The sequence below is a fragment of the Triticum urartu genome, chromosome 2A, assembly GCF_056163025.1.
Source record: "Triticum urartu cultivar PI428250 chromosome 2A, HENAU_Tu73, whole genome shotgun sequence".
NCBI classification, from domain to species: Eukaryota; Viridiplantae; Streptophyta; class Magnoliopsida; order Poales; family Poaceae; genus Triticum; species Triticum urartu.
This window is the reverse complement of record NC_141874.1, coordinates 306,064,748-306,081,828: the sequence shown is the minus strand read 5'-3', so window position 1 is coordinate 306,081,828 and position 17,081 is coordinate 306,064,748. Positions and strand designations below refer to the sequence as shown.

Sequence of the window (17,081 nt, the reverse complement as noted above, 5' to 3'; positions counted from 1 at the left end):
GTCTCCCTGAGTTCAGCAATGCTCCATTAAAGAAATGCTTGAGCTGGCGTCCGCGGAGCTCTCAGAGAGAAAGCGACAGAGACGTCCTTTACCTGATGGGCCGGATAAGACTATTGGCTCATTCCGGACTAACCATGATTGGAGTCATGACCACATGCATCATGCGGGGGGTGTAGCCGCTTCAATATAGAGGCCACCCCATGTGGGATTTTAACGGGGAGGATGACGCCACCCGTTACGGTCGTAAGGGGCCAGCCTCAGTTGCCGCTCTAGTAAAGATCTTATCCTCTTTGTACAAGGGAGAAGAGGAGGAATTCCGCCGCGTCAACCCGCAGGGCAGATTTACTATGTACAACCCTCCAAGTTGGGTAAGTGGACAATTGTGCTTGCCCGTTCGTTTTATATTCCCATGATTAAATATATAGTCTAACGACTTCAACGCAGGAACTGCTTCAGGAGGTAAAGGATATAAACGGCCGTCCTCCACAGCCCGGGGATCCAGAACGGTCCCTCGATCCGGACTCCGAAGAGGATCCGGACATATCGGTGGAGCTTATTGACGGGGTGTTCCATCAGCTAAGCAAGGACAATACCTTGGTGGCCATTACGGCTGATTACCCAGGGTTAATCCCGGCCTCCTAGGTGACAGAGACCGGAGCCTCATCCCCTTGAGAAGGATTCCATTCTCACGTATTTCAGTTTTTCTGACGACAACCGCGTTTTGCAAGGGAGATTTCCGAGGCGGGAGGCCGACCTGCGGCGGCTAGCCAACGAGGGGCCGCAGGGCCCCGTGGGGTAAAAAGGAATGTGGTCCGGACTGAGATGCCGGCGCAAAGGTATAGCGCACCCTCTTTTTCCCTGGTGTTATTCCTTGAGGGCATATTAACGTCCGTGCTACCTTCAGGACGAAGAAACCTCGCCGGACTATATCCGGAGAGGTTGCCAATCGCGCCTCCACCAGCCAGGCTCCAACGTCTGGCCCGGAAGCGGAGGCGAGCACAAGGCACGCACCGGACGCTCCTCCGACAGAGGATACGGACAGGCTTTCTGCCACGAATTCTGAGGTGGAGAGTGCCATGAACCACAGGCGTCGCCGGACAGTTCTTCGCGACGCTTGTTTCTCCCAAGAGGCGTTAGATGCCTTCAATTCGGGAGATGCGTACCTCCGTGCCGCTCAAAATGGTTTAGCCAGAGCCACGGAGCAGTATGTAAAAGACATACGGGTAAGAAAATTTTGGTCAAATATATATATATATACCAGTAGCCCCCGAGACTTGAAACAGTTAGAGTAACTGATTTAAGGATCATTTGTTATGCAGGTTCTTACAGAGAAGAATACCGTACTGTCCCAGGAGCTGGAAGAGTGCAAAGCCCAACTGGAGGCCGCACTAGCCGCGGCAGGGGAGCCCAAAGAGACCCCCTCTAGTAAGATACACTTCGAAAGATTAGTATTTTGCGGCATGGGTGCAAATCTGACAAATCGTATTGTAGATGGCGGCGGACTCGATCCGGAGAGATAACAACTCTTACGCCGGCTAAAGGCCGGTGAGAGTACGCTGACAAAGGTGAGGCGAGAGAAGAATGATCTTCAGGATGCCAACACCAAGCTGGACGTTGAACTTAGAGATGTTCGTGGCCAGCTGTTGGACTCCACTAAGGAGAATCAGCGGCTTCGACGCGGCATATTTAGTAAGTGCTTAAGCGAATCTTTTGAAAAAAGGGTTTGGCGAGGAAGTCGACTAACAGAGTAATGTCTGTAGGTATGCTAACAGGTCATCCTGCAGAGGAGATGCCCGGTTCTATGGGTGACCTTCTTCCCGAGCTATTGCAACTGCACGAGCGAGTTCGGCAGGCAATGCGAGGCGTTGCCCAAGCCTTATGGCCATCCCACTCCATGCCCGAGGGCCTTGGAGAGCTTCCGGAGAAGCTTAAGGGAGCTCGGCGGTGCTTCCGGTTGTGGAAGATATCGGCCTGCCGGCAAGGTGCTAGGGAGGCCTGGGCCATGGTGAAGACCCGGTTTACGAGGTCTGACCCAAACCACATGGCCGAAGTCGGACCTGTGGGGCCTGATGGGAAGGAGATCCCTGTAAGCTTAGTATACGTCCAAGTAGAATTGTCCGCAAAGTATTCTCAACAGGACTGTAAATTAGACAGCCTGTTAGATGGTATAGAAGAGGAATACAATCAGTCAGAGTGACTATGTAATTGTTAATTGACATGTGTAATGCCTTCTAGCCGGATTGTATATCGTTTGTCATTGCCGACCTTTTCGCTTCTACCTCGGGACCTGACGGTCTGGAGTGTGTCCGAATACCCTACCGGTTATGTACGAACCGGGGTATGCATGGAGACCAGGCGTAGGGGTCATTATTGCTTTATTAGACAAGTGCCCAACTAGTTATGTTATATTACATGGTTAGTAAGAAACATATTCCAGAGAGAATAGTTCCGTTAGGGGTTCCTTTCTCTGGGAGGCATGCCCTAAAGTGCATGTCCGGACTGCAAATGCGGGAAAATCATCTGGGGGCATGTATATAAATAAGTAAAAAAGGTCGTCTTTTAGTTCACCGACCGAATATTCCCTTAAGAACGCTAGCTTTCGGCTTCACCCAGTCTGAGGTACACATCCGGCTGATCCGGCAGTAACAATCGCAGAGGTGCTCCCTTTACCGCCTAGCCGAACAATTGGGAATGTAGGGGTAAGCACAGGAGCCAGGCAACCCAGCCTGGCCAAAACTTAAGTCATATCGATGCATATAATGGTGAAGAAAAGGTACATGTGGAAGTTTGACGCATGTGTTGGGCGTGAAGCCCATATAAATAAGCTTCCATTAAAGAAGCCCCCAGGTTTAATGAGCGCGGGTAGCGCGTCACTTAATGAGCCTTTAAGGGCTATAAGAGAAAAGAGGGGAAGGAGATAAATGTAAGACAGAAAATGTAAAAAATGGACAGAGGAAGGAGACAAACACAGAGTCCGGCGCTAGGCATAGAATCTTCGAAGACGGGCGGCGTTCCATGGGTTCGGCTCGAGTCGGTTATCCGACGCATCTCGCAGGCGGTACGCTCCACCAGTCAGGACTTGGTCGATTATGAATGGACCTTCCCACTTGGGCTTGAGTTTGTCCTTTTTCTTATCCGGCAGGCATAGAACTAGTTCGCCAACATTGTAATTTTTGGCCTGTACTTCTCTGCTTTGATATCTTTGAGCTTGCTGTTGATAAAATGCGAAACGGGCTTTTTCCGTGTCACGCTCCTCCTCCAAGGCATCCAAGTTGTCCTGCCGATCGAGCTCGGCTTCTCTTTCTTTGTACATGCGCACTCGAGGTGAGTCATGAATAATGTCGCAGGGCAGAACTGCTTCTGCGCCGTACACCATAAAGAATGGTGTGTATCCGGTGGTGCGATTCGGCGTGGTCCGCAGTCCCCAGAGTACGGAGTCGAGCTCCTCTACCCAGTGCATGTTAGATTCCTTGAGGGACCGCACTAGTCTAGGTTTAATGCCGCTCATGATAAGACCATTTGCACGTTCGACCTGGCCGTTAGTTTGTGGGTGATAGACGGAAGCATAGTTGAGCTTGATGCCCATGTTTTTGCACCAAAGTTTTACCTCGTCGGAGGTGAAGTTTGTGCCATTATCAGTGATGATGCTGTGGGGGATGCTGTAACGGTGTACAACCCCGGATATGAAGTCTATCACAGGTCCGGATTCGGCCGTCTTAACAGGCTTAGCTTCTATCCATTTGGTGAACTTATCCACCATGACCAGTAAGTATTTTTTCTTGTGGGTTCCGCCTTTAAGGGGTCCAACCATGTCAAGCCCCCAGACCACGAAGGGCCAAGTGATGGGGATAGTTCGGAGGGCGGTGGGTGGCATATGGCTTTGGTTTGCAAAAAGCTGGCAACTGACGCATCGTTGGACCAAGTCCTGAGCGTCTGCTCGGGACGTCGGCCAGTAAAAGCCCGTACGGAAAGCCTTTCTTACAAGGGACCGAGCTGCAGCGTGGTGGCCACCGAGTCCGGCATGAATTTCAGCCAGCAAGTTCCGCCCTTCCTCTTCGGAGATGCACCTTTGAAGGACTCCGGTAGTGCTTGTCTTATAAAGCTCTCCCTCGTGGACTTTATAGGCTTTCGATCGCCACACTATGCAGCGTGCCTCGTTTTGGTCCTCTGGGAGTTCCTGCCTAGTAAGGTAGGCTAGGAACGGTTCTGTCCAATGGGCGATGACCGCCATTATTACGTGGGCTGAAGGTGTAATTTCGGTGGCAGGGCCTCCAATTATGTCAGATTGTTCGGCGTCGAGTGGTGCGGTTAGGTCCGGGCTGTTATCTGCGGGTTCCCCCTCCCATGCTATGGATGGCTTGAACAGTCTTTCTAAAAAGATGTTGGGGGGGACTGCATCGCGTTTTGCTCCAATGCGTGCCAGGACGTCCGCTGCCTGATTGTTTTCTCGTGCTATATGATGAAACTCCAACCCTTCGAACCGAGCTGACATTTTTAGGATGGCGTTGAAGTAAGCTGCCATTTTTGGATCCTTGGCGTCGAAGTCTTCGTTTATTTGGGATATCGCGAGGTTTGAGTCCCCGCGTACCTCTAGGCATTGAATGCCCATGGATACTGCCATCTGGAGACCATGTAGGAGGGCCTCATATTCGGCTGCATTGTTGGAGTCCGTGTACATGATCTGGAGCACATATTGAACTGTGTCTCCTGTGGGGGACGTCAAGACGACGCCAGCCCCTAATCCGGCCAACATTTTGGAGCCGTCGAAATGCATGATCTAGTTTGAATATGTGCCGTACTCTTTAGGGAGCTCGGCCTCCGTCCATTCTGCGACGAAGTCGGCCAAAACTTGTGATTTAATAGCTCGCCGTAGCTTATAGGTTATATCGAATGGTAGGAGCTCGATGGCCCATTTTGCAATCCGACCCGTTGCGTCACGATTGTTGATAATATCGTTGAGTGGTACTTCCGAGGCTACTGTTATGGAACACTCTTGAAAGTAATGACGTAGCTTCCGGGATGCCATGAATACCGCGTATGCAATCTTTTGATAATGCGGGTACCGTGATTTGCATGGAGTGAGGATAGTGGACACGTAGTAGATCGGCCTTTGAAGGGGGAGTTTGTGTCCGTCCGTTTCCCGCTCGACGACGAGTACTGCGCTGACAACTTGATGGGTTGCTGCAATGTACAATAGCATTGGTTTGCCGGTGTTTGGCGCGGGCAAGACTAGGTTTGTTGCCAATATGGATTTTATTTCATCAAGTCCGGCCGTGGTAGCATCCGTCCACTCGAAGTGTTCGGTGCGCCGAAGGAGGCGATAAAGGGGCAGTGCCTTTTCTCCCAAGCGAGAGATAAAGCGGCTTAGAGCCACCACGCATCCGGTTAATTTTTGTATTTGTTTGAGGTCCTTTGGGATATCCAGCTGCGACAAAGCTCGGATCTTGGCCGGATTTGCTTCAATTCCTCTACCGGATACAATGAAGCCCAAAAGCTTTCCGGCTGGAACGCTGAAGACGCATTTTTCCGGGTTGAGCTTGATGTCGTATTTTCGGAGGTTGTCGAATGTTAGCCTCTAGTCGTATACTAGAGATTCGACATGTCTTGTTTTGACGACCACATCATCCACGTACGCCTCCACTGTCTTGCCGATCTGGTTTGCCAGACATGTCTGAATCATGCGCTGATATGTTGCGCCGGCGTTTTTCAGCCCGAAGGGCATTGTGTTGAAGCAGAATGGGCCGTATGGTGTGATGAATGCTGTTGCGGCTTTGTCTGATTCTGCCACTTAATTTGATGGTAACCGGAGTATGCATCGAGCAAACACAACGAATCGTGTCCTGCGGTGGCATCGATAATTTGATCGATACGGGGGAGGGGGAAGGGATCCTTTGGGCAAGCCTTGTTAAGGTCTTTAAAATCGACACACAGGAGCCAGGATTTGTCCTTCTTTGGTACCATCACCAAGTTTGCTAGCCAGTCTGGATGTTTAATGTCTCTAATGAATCCGGCCTCCAATAGCTTGGCTAGCTCCTCTCCCATAGCCTATCTCTTGTGTTCGGAAAAACGCCGAAGGGCTTGTTTGACAGGTTTGAATCCTTTTAGGATATTTAAGCTGTGTTCGGCCAGCCTGCGTGGGATTCCTGGCATGTCTGAAGGGTGCCAGGCGAAGATGTCCCAATTTTCACGTAGAAATTCTCATAGTGCGGCGTCCATATCAGGGTTTAATCGTGCCCCGATGGATGCTGTTTTATTGGGGTCCATTGGATGGACCTGGAACTTGATTATTTCGTCTGCTGGCTTAAAGGATGTGTACTTGGATCTCTTGTCGAGTATCACATCATCCCTGTTAACTGTGGAGCGCAGCGCAGTCAGTTCCTCAGCTACTAAGGCTTCGGATAGTGCCTCCAGGGCTAATGCGGCTGTCTTGTTTTTGGCGCGGAGTGCTATGTCCGGATCACTAGCGAGAGTGATAATACCGTTCGGCCTGGGCATCTTGAGCTTCATGTACCCGTAATGGGGTATTGCTTGCAAAATTGTAAATGCTTCCCGCCCTAGTAGGGCGTGATATCCGCTGCTGAACGGGGCCACCTGAAATGTGACCTCTTCGGATCTGTAATTATCCAGCGTGCCGAACACCACATCTAGTGTGATTTTTCCTGTGCAGCGCACTTCCCGACTGCGGATTATTCCTCTAAAGGTTGTGTTGCTTCGCTCAACGCGGCTCAAGTCTAGTCCCATTTTTTGAAGAGTTTCCTCATAAATGAGGTTCAATCCGCTGCCTCCATCCATGAGTACCTTGGTGAGGCGAAAGCCGTCCACTATCGGACTGAGGACCAATGCGGCTGGTGCTCGGGCTGTTCGGAATTTAGGTTCATCACTTGCGTTGAAGGTAATAGCCGTGTCGCTCCATGGGTTTATTGTTGCTACTTGATAGACTTCGGCAAGGCTGCGGAGTGTTCTTTTTCGCATATTATTTGATGCGAAGGTCTCGAAGACTGTGAGAACGGTACTGGTGTCTCCGGGGTGGTTTTCTGTGGCCTCCAAAATTAAGAGGTCCTCGCCAATTTTGGCCACCTGCCAGAGTATTCAACATGCTCTAAGGCTGTGAGTTGGTGTGGCGTCCTCTGTACTGTGAATTTTACAGGGTCCATCAAGCCATCTTTCCAGTACGGTTCCATGCTCTGTAGAGGGTTTTGGTTTTTTGGTGTTTAACCCGGGTGTCTTATGATGATGCACCCTCTTAGTTCGGACGGGATTTCTATTCAAGGCCGGATTATCCCAAAATTTTAATTCGGTTTTCCAGGCACTTTCCATCGCACAGTACTTTTGTACTATTGACGCCAAGTCAGCGAAGCGTGTAATATCACGACGACTTATGGCGTTAAGGATTCTCTCGTCCGTGCAATTACTGCAGAAGATTGATATTGCGTCTCCCTCACGGCAATCCTTTATCCCGTTCATAACCAGGAGGAATCTGGCCCAGTAATGATGTACTGTTTCCTCGGGATTTTGCCTGATTTGGAAAAGATCGCTTATGTTCGGGTGGGCGGGTGGCGTTGATTCTGAAACCTCGCCCAATCTAAGATTCAGAGGCCGAAGAGCTTCCAAACTCTAAGGTCCGGATTCTTGGATGTTGTCCAATGAGTCTAGCCCGTTGCCTGATTTTAAGCTCAGGTCTCAAGTTACATCCTCCCCTCCGCGGGTATCCGGCTTGGAGGGGTCAGGAATTTGGACGTAACTAGTCCTTAAAATAGATGAAGGGTCGCTGCACTGCGCCTCTACCACGGCGACGTGGTGGGTGGCCTGGGGAGAGTTAATTGCTCTTAGATCGGGTTTAAGCCCAACCTGGTTGTAATCCGTAGTGACCCCCAGGGCGGCGATGCGATCCAAGAGCTCGTTTACGGAAGAGAGCTTCATTGGATCTAACTGCTCGGCGAGTTCCGAGCTGACGTGAAGATTGCTTTTGATGACCCGAGAGGTCATCGTCGGCGCAACAGCCGAACAGGCAGTCATAAGAAAACCGCCGAGCTGGAGAGTTTGGCCGACAGCCAAAGCTCCCTTAGCAACGGTGCCGTCATTAAAGACGGGAAGAGGCATCCTTCCTGATTGCGACGACACAGAGGAACTCTCAATGAAAGCACCAATGTCGGTGTCAAAACTGGAGGATCTCGGGTAGGGGGTCCCGAACTATGCGTCTAGGCGGATGGTAACAGGAGACAAGGGACACGATGTTTTTACCCAGGTTCGGGCCCTCTCGATGGAGGTAAAACCCTACTCCTGCTTGATTAATATTGATGATATGGGTAGTACAAGAGTAGATCTACCACAAGATCAAGGAGGCTAAACCCTAGAAGCTAGCCTATGGTATGATTGTTGTATGATGAAGTTGTCCTACGGACTAGAACCCTCCGGTTTATATATACACCGGATAGGGTTAGGGTTACACAGAGTCGGTTACAATGGTAGGAGATCTTGAATGTCCGCATCGCCAAGCTTGCCTTCCACGCCAAGGAAAGTCCCATCCGGACACGGGACGAAGTCTTCAATCTTGTATCTTCATAGTCCTGGAGTCCGGCTGAAGGTATAGTCCGGCTATCCGAACACCCCCTAATCCAGGACTCCCTCAGTAGCCCCCGAACCAGGCTTCAATGACGACGAGTCCGGCGCGCAGATTGTCTTCGGCATTGCAAGGCGGGTTCTTCTCCAAATTCTGTGTTCCTATAGGAATAATGTCCGATTTTTGTAATGTAGCGCTCCTTGGCTTCCACGCCCAATAATGGCCGTCTTCCACGTGTCAAACGAATGCGAAAAGCCGGGGCGTTTTTACATCCACACCCCTAGCCGCATAAACGAGCCGCCTATTTAACGGGATGGGGATTCAGATCCAAACCACACCTTCTCGTCTCCGCGAGTAATCATTAGAGCGCCTCCAGCAAAGGTCCATTCCAACATGGCCAGCCATCGTAGCTCCTCCCCTCGCCCTTCCAGTCCTAAACCCGGAGACTGGGAGAGTTGCTCCGTCCCGCACAGCGAGTTAGTGTCGCTTCAGGCCAAGGGATTTCTCCCTCAGGCTTATATGGTCCCGGTCCTAGCCGGACTCGCCACCTATAATGGCGGAAAACAAGCGGAGAGCACCCCCAATCCCTCTAAGGGAAAGCGGGTGTGCTTCGTCCCTTATCTAGTAAGGGGACTGGGATTTCCAGTTCATCTGTTTCTCTGTGGGCTTCTAGAGTTCTACGGCCTCTTAGTGATAAAGTAAAGCAATTACATGGCGATTGCATTTCATACAATAAAGCGACAACCATAAGGTTCCTGTCAGTTGCTGATAAATTTCACAAAACATGATCATCTCATACAACAATTTATATCTCATCATGTCTTGACCATATCACATCACAACATGCCCTGCAAAAACAAGTTAGACGTCCTCTACTTTGTTGTTGCAAATTTTACGCGGCTGCTACTGGCTTCTAGCAAGAACCGTTCTTACCTACTCATCAAAACCACAACGATTTTTCGTCAAGTGTGTTGATTTAACCTTCAACGAGGACCGACCATAGTCAAACTCGATTCAACTAAAGTTGGAGAAATAGACACCCGCCAGCCACCTGTGTGCGAAGCATGTCGGGAGAACCAGTCTCATGAACGCGGTCATGTAATGTCGGTCCGGGCCACTTCATCCAACAATACCGCCGAATCAAAGTAAGACGTTGGTGGTAAGTAGTATGAATATTATCGCCCACAACTCTTTGTGTTCTACTCAAGCATATAACATCTATGCATAGACCTGGCTCTGATGCCACTCTTGGGGAACGCAGTATTTCAAAAAATTTACCTACAATCACGCAAGATCTATCTAGGAGATGCATAGCAACAAGACGGGAGAGTGTGTCCACGTACCCTCATAGACCGAAAGCGGAAGCGTTTAGTAACGCGGTTGATGTAGTCGAACGTCTTCACGATCCAACCAATCCAAGTGCCGAACGTATGGCACCTCCGTGTTCAGCACATGTTCAGCACGATGACGTCCCTCGAGCTCTTGATCCAGTTGAGGACGAGGGAGAGTTCCGTCAGCACGATGGCATGGCAATGGTGATAATGAAGTTACCGGCGCAGGGTTCGCCTAAGCACTATGACGATATGACCGAGGTGTGTAACTATGGAGGGGGGCACCGCACACGGCTAAGAAAAATCTTGGAGTGCCTTTGGGGTGCCCCCTGCCCATGTATATAAAGGAGGGAGGGAGAGCGGCCGGCCCTCATTGGGGCGCGCCAAGTGTAGGGAGTCCTATGTAACACCCACGATGCGGCTATATCTCCCACTGTCGGAGTACGACTTAGAGGCATAACCGCATAGTAGGCATGTCGCAAGAGGGGTAATCTTTACACATCCCATGTACTGAATATGAAAGAGATACAGAGTTGGCTTACAATCGCCACTTCACACAATACATAAATATAGCATTACATCATCTAGAATACAATCAAGGTCCGTCTACGGAACCAAATAAAGAAAGACAACCCCTAATGCTAGATCCCCGATCGCCCCGATTGGGCTCCACTACTGATCAACTGGAAACGAAACAACACAACGAACAAGATCTTCATCGTGCTCCTCCTTGAGCTGGGTTGCGTCACCTGCACGATTATCATCGGCACCTGCAACTGGTTTTGGAAGTAATATGTGAGTCACGGGGACTCAGCAATCTCACACCCTCGCGATCAAGACTATTTGAGCTTATGGGTAGGAAAAAGGGGTAGTGAGGTGGAGCTGCAGCAAGCACTAGCATATATGGTGGCTAACTTACGCAAATGAGAGCGAGAAGAGAAGCAAAGCACGGTCGTGAACTAGAAGTGATCAAGAAGTGATCCTGAAACTACTTACGTTCAAGCATAACACAAGAACCGTGTTCACTTCTCGGACTCCACCAGAAAGAGACCATCACGGCTACACACACGATTGATGCATTTTAATTAAGTTAAGTGTCAAGTTCTCTACAACCGGACATTAACAAATTCCTATCTGCCCATAACCGCGGGCACGGCTTTCGAAAGTACAAAACCCTACAGGGGTGTCCCAACTTAGCCCATCACAAGCTCTCATGGTCAACGAAGGATATTCCTTCTCCCAGGAACACCCGATCAGTCTCGGAATCCCGGTTACAAGACATTTCGACAATGGTAAAACAAGACCGGCAAAACCGCCTGATGCACCGACAATCCCGATAGGAGCTGCACATATCTCGTTCTTAGGGCAACACCGGATGGCCCCGCAGGTGGCCCCGCAGGTTTCCCCGAGGTGGCCCCGCAGGCTGGCCGTTTCGGACCAACACTTAGAGAAGCACTGGCCCGGGGGGGGGGGGTTAAAATAAAGATGACCCTTGAATCTGCACAACCCAAGGGAAGGTGATAGGTTGTTAGTGCAAATGTAAAACCAAGGTTGGGCCTTGCTGGAGGAGTTTTATTCAAGGCGAACTGTCAAGGGGTTCCCATTATAACCCAACCGTGTAAGGAACGCAAAATCAAGGAACATAACACCGGTATGACGGAAACTAGGGCGGCAAGAGTGGAACAAAACACCAGGCATAAGGCCGAGCCTTCCACCCTTTACCAATTATATAGGTGCATTAAAGTAAACAAGATATATTGTGATATCCCAACAATATACATGTTCCAAGAAGGAACAAACTCCATCTTCACCTGCAACTAATAACGCTATAAGAGGGGCTGAGCAAAGCGGTAACATAACCAAACAACGGTTTGCTAGGACAAGGTGGGTTAGAGGCTTGACATGGCAATATGGGAGGCATGATGTAGCAAGTGGTAGTTATCGTAGCATAGCAATAGAGCGAGCAACTAGCAAGCAAAGGTAGAAGTGATTTCGAGGGTATGGTCATCTTGCCTGTAAAGTTCTCCGAGTTGACGAAAGCTTGATCCTCGTAAACGTACTCAATGGGTTCCTCGATCACGAACACGTCTCCCGGCTCTACCCAAGGCAAGAACACAAGCAAAGGAAACCACAATCAACCATGGTGCAATGCGCAAGCAACATGATGCAAAACATGACATGCAGGATGTGATTTGCAATGCATATGCGAGCTCTAGAAGGAAAAGATTGAACCAGGCCTCAACTTGGCAAACCAAGTGCGCCGCTGGAAAGATGAGTTGATTTTGGTCGAAATCGATATAAAGATCACCGGAATCGGATGCACGGTTTGCAAATGGCAAGCAAAACAAGGATGGCACAATTCTGCGATTAACAACACGATGCCATCTAGAATGCAACAAGAAACTAAGCTACTACACTCCAACATAGCAACAAAGCACATGTCAGTGATCTACTCAAGATGCTTGACAAAATATGAACACTGAGCTATGGCTAAATCACACAAGAACAGGTTCAAACAATCATGGCAAAAGTGCAAAAGATAACAGCATCTCGGACTTGGTGAAAATACTTGCATGTCAGGAATTAACATCAGGAAGCAATGTTTAGAGCAAGATATCAACATGCTACAGGAACAGAACATAGCAATACAAGGCATGGCATGAATCTACTCAAAGCATATAACAAAAGTCCCTTATTGACCATAAGACCAAAAGTATCAGAAAATATGATGGCACCCATGTAAACATAGCAAGTCTCGTTAACAGATTCAGACTTAGCAGAAAACTGGACATGGCATAAATAGAATTATGAAGGCATGTTTGCGAGCTCGATGCACTCACCACAAGGAAATGCATGAAAAACTAAGCATATCCCAGCAAGAAGACATGCTCAAGAAGCTAAACATGGCAAGAACAATCTCATAGCATGCATGGATCAACTACAACAACCTTGGAAAAATTGATTAACACATAAACAATCTGCCAGGAACATTTTATAGCAACAGTAGAGCAAGATTGAATCATGCTAGGGAACTCCATAAATGCAAATAGGGGCATGGATTGATAGAGCATAATAATATCTCAAAATCATCCTTACTGAATATACTCAAAAGAAGCATGGATCTCTCTGTAGCAACATGAATACATGGCATAAAAATAACAGCAGAGCAAAGACTTAGTGAAAATCTAAGTCTTTGAAATCAGCAACATTACGAGAGCTACTTTGCATGCTTGTGCTAGTCACCACATTGATCACAAAAATACATGGCATACACCCCTGTAAAGATGGCATGGCATATAAGAAAACACATGTAGAGCTCATGCCAATATGCATCACACAATAATCATGGCAAAAATGACAAATGCCCATAAACTGATAAGAATTAGCACCTAACATTCTATAGCACTCTTGCAACAACAATTAGGGCATCAAGATGGACTCAAACAAGCATGATACAATGGCACAAAATGAAGCGCTCAACCAGATGAACATTTCTATATATCATATGCACAAATCGGAGATATATGCATGGAGTTATGCTGCGATGAACATGTCCTGAAAATAACAGAGAGCTCCGGGACTTAGAGAAACATATACCCTCCGGAAATTCGATGGGGCGGCTCCGGGACGATGGGATCCGGGCGACGAGGGCACGTTTGGTTCGCGGGGTTGGTGGATCTCATCCACCTTCCCCGGATCCGGCCAGAGCGGAGCTTCGGCGAGGGCCGGCGGGCTCTGGCACTGACGAGGATGACGGGAAGGAGCGGGGACGCGCAGGAGGCGGTGGCGTGCGGATGCGATGGCGAGGTAGCGCTGGAGGCGGCGGCCGGGCGGCGCTAGCGGAGCAGCGGCGGGACCGGCAAGCGGCGCATCGGCGGCGGAGTTGTGCGGGCGCGCGGGGCGAGCGACACAGGCAACGGGGTGTGGCACGGGCGGTGGCGTCTTGCGCGGCGGAGACGGCGCTTGACGCGGAGGCGAGCGTGCGGCGAGGTGGCGGAGCTGGCGAGTTCCGGCAATGAGGCGGTGGGGTCGCGGACTCCGGCGAGGTCCGGGTGGCCGGCGGGAGGCGTGGTGGCGGCGGCAAGGCTGTAGGCCGCGGTGGGCGAGCGGCGGCAGTGGCGCGCGGGTTCGCGCGGGCCGGATCTGGGCCCCGAGGGCCGCACGGTGGTGGGAGGCGGCACGGACAGGTGGCGCGCCGTGATAGGGCAAGGACGGCAGCGGAGCTGACGTGGCGGGCTGTGAGTGGCCGGACAGCGTGGCTGCGGGGCGGTGGACACGTCCGGCCACCGGGTGGAAATGTCCGGCGGCGCGAGGAGGAAGAGGACTAGGGTTTGTACTGCGAAATTTCGGGGGGAGTCACAAATATATAGGTAGAGGGAGCTAGGAGAGTCCAAATGAGGTGCGGTTTTCGGCCACGCGATCGTGATCGAACGGCCGAGAGGATGGAGGGGGTTGGAAGGGTTTTGGGCCACTTTGGAGGGGTGTTGGGCTGCAACACACACGAGGCCTTTAAGGGTCCCCGGTTAACCGTTGGAGTATCAAACGAACTCCAAATGGCACAAAACTTGACATGCGGTCTACCGGTAGTGAACCAAGGCCGCTTGGCAAATCTCGGTGCAATCCGAGAACGTTCAACACCCGCACACAAAAATAGGCAAAAGGAGGGCGCCGGAGGACATAGGAGTGTCGGATTGCAAAACGTACAGCGGGGAAAATGCTTGGATGCATAAGACGAACATGTATGCAAATGTGATGCACATGATGACATGATATGAAATGCATGACACACAAACAAATGACAACGCAACAACAGCGAATAACTGGAAGACACCTAGCGCAACGGTCTCGGGGCATTACATCCTACTAGGACTCCCAAGTCCTAATAGGATTCCCTTTCCTTTCGGAGTAGGAAAGAAGGAAAGGAGGGAGAGGGGGAAGGAAAGGGGGGCCACACCCCCACCCCTTGTCCAATTCAGTTTGGGAAGGGGGGAGGTGTGCGCCACCTCGTGGTCATTCTTCCCTCTCCACACTAAAGCCCAATAAGGCCCATTAACTTCCCCCGGCGAATTCCTGTAACTCTCCAGTACTCCGAAAAATACCCGAATCACTTGGAACCATTCTGATGTCCGAATATAGCCTTCCAATATATTGATATTTACCTCTTGACCATTTTGAGACTCCTCGTCATGTCCGTGATGTCATCCGGGACTCCGAGTAAACTTCGGTTCATCAAATCACATAACTCATAATACAAATCGTCATCGAACGTTAAGCGTGTGGACCCTACGGGTTCGAGAACTATGTAGACATGACCGAGACACATCTCCTGTCAATAACTAATAACGGAACCTGGATGCTCATATTGGTTCCTACATATTCTACAAAGATCTTTATCGGTCAAACCGCATAACAACATACATTGTTCCCTTTGTCATCGGTACGTTATTTGCCCGAGATTCGATCGTCGGTATCCTCATACCTAGTTCAATCTCGTTACCGGCAAGTCTCTTTACTCGTTCCGTAATGCATCATCCCGTAACTAACTCATCAGTCACATTGCTTGCAAGGCTTATAGTGATGTGCATTATCAAGAGGGCCCAGAGATACCTCTCCGATACACGGAGTGACAAATCCTAATATCGATGTATGCCAACTCAACAAACACCATTGGAGACACCTGTAGAGCATCTTTATAATCACCCAGTTACCTTGTGATGTTTGATAGTACACAAGGTGTTTCTCCGGTATCCGGGAGTTGCATAATCTCATAGTCAGAGGAACATGTATAAGTCATCAATAAAAGCAATAGCAATAAAACTAAACGATCATTATGCTAAGCTAATGGATGGGTCTTGTGCATCACATCATTCTCCTAATTATGTGATCTCGTTCATCAAATGACAACACATGTCTATGGTTAGGAAACTTAACCATCTTTGATTAACGAGCTAGTCAAGTAGAGGCATACTAGGGACACTTTGTTTTGTCTATGTATTCACACATGTATCAAGTTTCCGGTTAATACAATTCTAGCATGAATAACAAACATTTATCATGATATAAGGAAATATAAATAACAACTTTATTATTGCCGCTAGGGCGTATTTCCTTCATGGATCTCAATATGTAGTATAATGAAATTTGGTGTGAATCTGTGAAAAACTGCTACCGTGGCAATGTTTTTGATATGCTGAAATTGCTGCCATGTTAGCGAATTGAGCTGCTATCGCAACTGCTATTATCGCGCCATGTGGCATGCTCTGAGTGGAGGATACCGGTTTAGTGAAGAAGCATTCTGAGCCGTTGGATTAAGTCACAATGGATGGCTGATGTTCTTTTGAAACTAGGGTTCGAATCAGTAGGGTATTCCTCACCAGAACAGAGGAGACGACGATGGGCCTGATCGGCGATGATGTTACTCCTAGTGGCCACAGGTGATCGATGAAGATGCTGGAAGACGAGGAGGTTCATGGGGAGTCCTTTGGTGTCCTCAGGGAGTTCCGGTGTGTCCTGTAGAGACGATGGTGGGCGAATGAACATGCGGCGGCGATGGTATGCTCTGGCGAGATTGGTTTTGCTGGGGAGCTCAATTTGGTGCGGTCTTGGGAAAAACCAAAGGGGGTAGAGGTGCATGAGGTATCTGCGAATACATAGAAAGTCTCGGCGAGGAACGAGGCTTACCGAGGCGGGAGAATTTCACGTCGGCACTACTCAGGACGGCGGAGCTCACTGGGCTTGCTTCGCTCGATTTCGAGCTCTGACCCGTGAGGCAAGGCAAGGTATCAGAAGAAGAGAGCGAGGGGGTCCCGGGGTGGTCCATACACATGAGAACCTCGTGGGGATCGGAGAGATCGGGCGCGGCTGTGAGAAACGCAAAGAGCGGTGGCGTACATGAGCAGGAGATCGGATAGAGGTAGGAGAAGGTGAGTGGGGCCTACGCGTCATAGACAGACGAGGAGTAGAGAGACAGATAGCCGGGGGATGATGCTGACGTCACGCTGACGTGCGTGCGAGGCTGCTCACTGCGCTATGCTGAAGTGGGCCGGCCTGCTAGCTGCTGCTGCACTGTAATGTGGGTGAGCGAGGTTTAGGCTTTAGTCCAGTTTCTTTTACAGAAATGATTTTGGCTCAAAAAAATCCAATCATTTTATAAAAAACACCAGGACACTCACAAAAACAAATAGTGTTAC

The 17,081-nt window shown here is 49.7% G+C and overlaps 1 long non-coding RNA gene across 1 annotated transcript; it reads right to left on the bottom strand.

Annotated features, from left to right (window-relative positions):
• Positions 1 to 10,402: 10,402 nt before the first annotated feature.
• LOC147984914 (uncharacterized) lies at positions 10,403 to 16,808 on the bottom strand. The gene is made up of 3 exons (XR_015615083.1): positions 16,573 to 16,808; positions 16,266 to 16,401; positions 10,403 to 10,667 (listed from the first exon to the last, which is right to left on the bottom strand). It is a non-coding gene; the product is annotated as an uncharacterized LOC147984914 (long non-coding RNA).
• Between the last annotated feature and the right edge of the window lie 273 nt (positions 16,809 to 17,081).